The 7,500-nt window shown below is 38.7% G+C and overlaps 1 pseudogene; it reads right to left on the reverse strand.

Annotated features, from left to right (window-relative positions):
• Positions 1–5,244: 5,244 nt before the first annotated feature.
• The window catches only part of LOC108700803, a 2,894-nt pseudogene continuing 638 nt past the window's right edge, over positions 5,245–7,500 (reverse strand).

The raw sequence follows: 7,500 nt of genomic DNA on the forward strand, positions 1-7,500 counted from the left end.
AATAAGCTAGAAACCTGGCCTGAAGTGCCTAGTTGGCAGTCAGATAGTGCTGTAGGCAGTTGGAGGTCTGGTGGCCAATAAGCTAGAAACCTGGCCTTGGTGTCCTAGTTGGCAGCCAAATATTGGTCCTGCAGGCAGTTGGAGGCCTGGCAGTCAAAAAGCTACAAATCTGGCCTGGAGGGGCCTAGTTGGCAGCCAGATATTGGTCCTGCAAGCAGCTGGAGGCCTGGTGGCCAATAATCTACCAACCTGGCCTGGAGGGGCCTAGTTGGCAGCTAATATGAAGTATGGGGTTAATCTTCAGTTTGTGTGTTTATTCCAGGCTGATGATCTGACAATAGAACATTTCTGTAGGTAGAGTACTGAATCTTATATTGTCCTGCCTCTCCGGATAACAACATTTTGATTACAGCCCTACCTATAAAGTAGATTCTGCTATATAGAACTCCAGATGTATCACTTATTTTGTTTTTGCTCATGACATTTGCCCAATGATATTACTGCCTTCGTTTTTAAGTAAAAACGTGACCAATTATACGTGACCAATTATACGTGACCAATTATACGTGGCTGTTATGAGTTGTTTACTGCCAGGGGCCAAGGCTGAGCTGAGACACACGTGCAGTACCATCGTCACTCTCAGGGGGGAGCAGTTGTGTATAGGCCCCTGTACATAACACTAGGAATGATGTTCTTGCCTTGGCCATAGTCAGGGTGGGCTGCTGCTTTGCTTTAGATGTAACACAAACAATAGGCAGACGGGCTGTACAGAAACACGTCCAACATTCATGCCTTTTGCTTTGTCTTCCAGAATCCCAGCATTGACTTTTCATCTATTATCGGTGACAATTCCCTGGTCGAGCCTCAAACCTTGGAGCTTAGTTCCTTGGTTCCATTTCGGATTGATTGATTGATTCGTTGGGTTTCTATGACTCTTCCCCCCCCCACTTCTCTTCTCACCCCCCACCACCTCTCAAAACTTCTTGTTTCTGTGTCATTCCCCCCAAATGAATTCTCCTTTGGCTCTTGCCCATGTGAAATAGACTTTACTCCTGTGGATTTGGTGCTGCCTGTCACCAGTAAGTAAAGTTGTCAGCACATCTGTATAACTCAACAATGACCTGTCCTGGCTCATTGCTTTAACTCCGGCCTCCATAAAATGATCATTTCTGTCACTCGGCTTCATGTTCTCTGCCTTTTCCACATTGTCCTCAGGCGCTAGATACACACCAGTATATTGTACCTGTGATGCCATTAATAAGTTTATTTTATGTATGATGTCATAAGTCTAAAACCTCTTATTTCATAAAGAACCCTTTGTAGAATGGAGGGTCTGATTTAGCATGGATTCGAGGTGATGACACCCCACAATGCCTTCTCCCAGCCATCTCTGCACAGCCATCAGATGAATCCATTGGTATATCAGGCAATGCATACATATGGCTGCACCTAGAGCTATGGAAACTTGAAATCTATATGTAAAAACCAATTGTAAGAAGAGCACAATCGGAGGATAACCATACCCACCCTCCTACTGGAAATAAATGTTATTTGAGGGCCTTTGAAGTAAGAGAGCCCAACACAACCATATAACATTTACATCTATACATGACTGGCTGAAATGTGGCCCCTTTTGTCACAGGTTTGGGCTTGACAGATTGGTTGCCCCCTTTATCTAAGGCAGGGGTCCTCAACCTTTTTTTACCCATGAGCCACATTCAAATGTAAAAAGAGTTGGGGAGCATGAAAAAGTTCCTTGGGTGCCAAATAATGGTTGTGGTTGGCTATTTGGTAGCCCCTTTGTGGTCTGGCAGCCTACAGGAGGTTCTGCTTGGCACTATACTTAGTTTTTATACAATTAAAACTTGCTTTCAAGCCTAGAATTCCAAAATAAGCACCTGCTTTGAGGCCACTGGGAGCAACATTCAAGGGTTGGAGAGCAACATGTTACTTACGAGCTACTGGTTGGGGATCACTGCTCTGAGGTGCCCCTTGCTGGACAGTACCTTCTGTTAGACTTGGGGCCTCCAATGAAAGTAGTGAAGGTTTTTTTTAAGTTTGGGCGACTAATTGCCATCCATGGGAGATGCTTTCCTTTCCATTGGCAGAAGCACGTCTGGGTGTTGTATTGGTGTTCACCAAACCACAGGATGGATTGGAAGATGCTGTTAGTGGAATAGGCAAATGTTTTGGGTTGGACGGGTTAGCAACATTGTCTATTCCACAGCTTGTTTTTTTTATAAAGTGTTTTGAAACCATTTCAAAACCAAAAGTTGGAAGTCAACTGTGTGACTTCATTTGGAATCAGTTATACACCTCATATTTATTGCTACTGTGTGCTGTAAGAACAAATGTTAAAAATGGAGACCAACCCTGAATAGCAGGAGGACCCATTTAGAACCCAGAAGACATTAGTCTCATGCTAAACACATAGCTTTTCATCAGAACCAAAAAGTCATTCTTTTTAACTCTCATCCAAGTAATCATAGGAGAAGACAACACGTGCAAATGACATCCCTGTGGACATAAATGTCTTCAGATCCAGCCTTAAGACTGAGACCCATGAATCCAAACTTACTTTCAAACTGTTTGTGTTTTGTTAGATCTCATCAGTGCAAGATGTTGACCCACTTGTGCTCATTTGTAGAGCCTAGATTCTGTTCTGAACCCAAAACTTGGCCCTTCTGTTGCTCAGAATGGATCTCCATGATCCACAGTTAATGCCTTACCCTCCCCCAATCTTCAGCAGCATCGACAGCCTTGGCTCAGCCTCCCCCACCTATTTATTTGTTGGTGAGAATTTGAGGGGAATGACCATATGCTTTCCTATATACGCTAGAAAACCCGACTTGAAGTTTAGTTTGGGGTAAGATTTGGGGTGAATATGTAATTTCTGTGATATTCTTTGATCCAGGGCAGAAATATTTAACACCTAGTTTCCTATTTTTGTACCTATTTCATGAGCTAAGAGAGGTCCTGGCCAAACTGAACTTTTTTTGTTGAATATTCAAGGAGGGTTAAACTAAAAATGTCTGATTATCCTGCTATAGCCACAACTCCACATCCAGGCCGGACTGGCAATCTGTGGGTTTTGGCAAATGCCAGAAGGGCTGCAGGAAGATGCCATAGAAGGTCACTATTTATTGGCCATGTGGGGTCTGTTTGGGCCTCTTTGTACTTGAAATGCAAGAGCCTATTTTGACTCCCAGTCCAGACCTGTCCACGTCTATTGATTTACAGCTGGTAAATAGGCCATGGAACCCACCAAAACTCTGAGCAAATGTCCCCCTGCCTTCAGGGAATCACTGTCCAGTAACCCGAACCAGCCTCCAAATCCCAGTACCCAGTTCACTGGGCTAATCTTAGAACCCCACCTATAAATACCCCTATAAAATTCTGTTTCTCTGAACCATTGATCCACCAGGTCCTTTTTTCTAATAAAATAAAACTCTGAATGACTGGTGTAGCAGGCTCTAACTAAAATAAAGACAAGCCCAGGGGTAGTCTTGTTTCATTAGGGTTACCTTGGGCCCAACAAAATCTGAACTCCAAGTAAAACATTGGCCTGTCCTCAGTCCAGGGCCTGTTTGTGGGAATGGGAAGCACGGATTCCTAAAATATTACCCAGATAGTGTGGGGTTAAATTTAACTGTGTGTGTACTAGTACTGGATCCAACCGGTTTGATTATAAGCTTAGATACTCTCATTCATTCATTAATTTCCTCCTCCTTTCTTTATGTTTAAGCTCAGTGGGTAACATATTACACACTATATACATATATATATATATATATACACACTATATATTATACTATAAATATATATACACTATATATTATACAATATATATTCTGTACAGTGTAGCCAGCACCTCAATGCAATCCCCTTATTTAGATAACTAATGCTACACAAAGGTCATGTTTTGTTAGCTGCTGATTGTTGTGACAGATGCAGGTTTTGTGCTGTGTGAGTGTGAGTGTGTGTAAGTGTGAGTGTGAGTGTGTGGGTGGGTGTGCAGTGCAAGGGTATTGTCTGGCCTTTTCTTGCAGCGCCATTTTGGAGGCCCTTTCTAATAGTTTCTCCCTCTGCCTCTTTTTCTTTCAAATAAACCTTAGAATTTGGCAATAATCATATTCAGCAGCCAGTATTTACAAGGTATATTTCCAGAGAATTAACCTAGATTTATAATAACAAATATATATGCTAATATATGTACTTATTAATTTATATCTATATATATTTATTTAAGATATAGACAAACTGCTACCGTATTTGTATTATTTTCAATTAAAAAAACCCGTATTTCGTCTCCAATTGTAGCTCCACCAATAAGGTCGCATTCAGCATTGTCTAAAATTTCCTAGGACCCCCAATGCCTACAAACAATTACAGTTAATTGATCACAACATTATTAACTATGACGGGAATATCTATTTTACCACAGTCGCAAAGAGCGATTTGTTTTTTTAAAAAAAAGGTAAAATAGAGGATAATGCAAACGAATCCCAGTGTAAATCCGGTAATCGATATATTTTTTTTAAATGTGTGACATCAATAAATTCGTTGTACGGCTGAAAGCCGACGCTTTGATAGAAAATGTTTACATCGTAATTAGCGGGGAGTAAAATTCCTCCTTTAAAAACGAATTAAAATTGGACCTTTATTGTTAGACAAGTACATAGAGATACAATGGATGTCCTTGTTGAAAACGTTCAATAAAAAAAAGAAATACACAATAGTCCTACAATATCCAATTTCACTATAGTTTGTACAAGAAATTTGATTTATTTGTTTTTTTAAAAAATGAATATATTAGAATGCTTGTATTAATTACCTTATTAATTATTGCATTTGTTTTGAATGTACTTTCTGTTGTTATTGTACATTTATGTAATTGATGTAACTATCTATTCATAAAATAATAAAAAAATAAATACATTTTTGATGTATTAACTTAAAACCATTATATACCAATGTAAGGTTTGTATTGTTGAAAACTAATACAAATTATCAGTACAAAAATAAATAAATAAATACATAACGAATTAAAATTGGACCTTCATTCTATGAGAAGTACATGGAGATGCAAAGTTTGTACTTGTTGAAAACATTTAATAAATAAATAAAAACGAATTAAAATTGGACCTTCATTCTATGAGAAGTATATGGAGATACAAAGTTTGTACTTGTTGAAAACATTCAATAAAAAATAAAAATAAAAACGAATTAAAGTTGGACCTTTATTCTATGAGAAGTATATGGAGATGCAAAGTTTGTACTTGTTGAAAACATTTAATAAAAAATAAATAAATAAAAACGAATTAAAATTGGACCTTTATTCTATGAGAAGTATATGGAGATACAAAGTTTGTACTTGTTGAAAACATTCAATCAAAAATAAATAGATAAAAACGAATTAAAAAGAAATAATGATGCTGCAACTTAGGGAAAGGTCGGGTAAATAAATGTAAGATTTATTAACATGGCAAAATCTTAACGTACATTTTTATTAGAAAGAAACTATGGAAAATAACGTCGAATAAATAATTCTCCAATTGCTATTTCCATAAATAACATGAAACCTGAAATCTTCATTGTTTTAAAAACAAATCCAAACGTACCTCTCGAATTCCTGAGACTTAAATAAAGAATTGAATCCAGTTCGTCTGATCCAAGAGACTAATTAATTAGCCGGCAAAGCAAACGAGCTCCTTTGGCGTCAATTCGAATATAGAAATAACCAGATTGTTTTTATTAGCATTAAAATCGCTACAGAGGACACTTTTCATTCGAGATGAGACTGTGCAAAAATAAAGCAAAAATAAAGCAAGAAATAAATATTGGTTAAAAATGGAAGTTGTGCAGATCTTTTCTACAAAGTGCGCTGGTCAGAAAGTCAATATGTTCCTCTGAGAACAGTGAGAAGTGGACTGGGCTATTGAAAGGGCTAGTGGTCCCATCTGAAATGTGTAGGCAGGAGTCAGTAGAGAATAAAGTCAGGTCCTGGGATTCATTGTCCAGACTTCCCACCTCTATTCTGGCTTGAGGGTCAGGAGTAGGCGGTGGGTACAGGGGGCTGCTGGGGGTTAACCCCTTGTTGGAAGGCAGCTGCTGGCTCAAGCCTGTGGTGGGATCTTTTTGGATCTCAGAGGGGCACTGATCTTGTTCCCTTAAAGAGTCATTACTATCCAATCCCTGGTGATAAATTGGACTGTCATCTCCATCTTCCAGGGGTTCCCCATCTTCTGGGTTCGAGTCTTTGTGCTGGTTTTGTCTCTTGTGCTTCATCCTTCGGTTCTGGAACCAAACCTTGAGCTGTCTCTCAGTTAGATCCAACAGAGCCGCTATCTCCACCCTCCTGGTCGGCACAGATACTTATTAAAGTGGAATTCTTTCTCCAGCTCCAGCAGTTGGCTGTTACTATAAGTTCTCCTCAGCCTCCTGCACCCACCACTGCTCTCTGGTAGCCCAGGAGCTTCTGTCAGGATCCAAAACAAGGTTCTTATATTAACCATTAATTGTCACAGCAACAAACACCTATCTCAGGGGGTTAACTCTAGGGCTGCCATGTGGCCAGTGGATTTCTTCTGGCAGCTGATGAGTTAACATTCCAAACTCTCTGCTGGCAACTTGGTATCAGGTTTCTATAGTCACTGATTTATATTGTGGTTAAATACATTTCCAGCAGCTGTTGCACATATTCTATATATTCTATACAATGCCATGATTGGGGACAATGTTCCTAGTAACTATATTATTTCCACTTGGGGTTATATATATATATATATATATATATATATATATATTTTTTTTTTTTTTTTTTTTTCCTATAAAAATATATTGTAGTTAAATACATTTCAATTTAAAGCAACATTTGCACCTTTAAGAGTGCAGCTGTTGCACATTTATATACACAAATAAGATTCTATACATTCTATACAATGTCATGATTAGGGACAATGTTCCCAGTAAATATATCACTTCCACTTTAATATATATATATATATATATATATATATATATATATATATATATATATATATATATATATATCTTTGCTTTTTATAGAAATATATTGTAGTGAAATACATTTTTAAGAGTGCAGCTGTTGCACATATATATATATAAATATATAGAAATAAGATGATATACAATCTATACAATGTAATGATGGGGGAGAATATTGGCAGTAAGTATATCATTTCAGAATGGTAATTGAGTATTTAATAATAACTAATAAAAGGTTGTTTGCTTTGTGTATAATCCAGTGCTGAAATACCGACCTGCTGCCGGCGACCCCTGTGTTGAGTCAGTCGGGGGGATCAGGGCCTGGGGCGACCCTTGGCTGCTTTTCTTGGCCGATTTCTTCTCTTTCATCCAGGGGAATTCGGTAGCCAAAGGGGCTTGTGGCTGGAGCCGGCCATTCTCAGCTGCTGTTTGGCTGTGGGGTCGGAGGCGGCAGGACTGAGTGTGGGGAAGGTTTGCTGAGAAGAAGGAGGA

Source organism: Xenopus laevis, chromosome 9_10L, assembly GCF_017654675.1.
Source record: "Xenopus laevis strain J_2021 chromosome 9_10L, Xenopus_laevis_v10.1, whole genome shotgun sequence".
NCBI lineage: Eukaryota > Metazoa > Chordata > Amphibia > Anura > Pipidae > Xenopus > Xenopus laevis.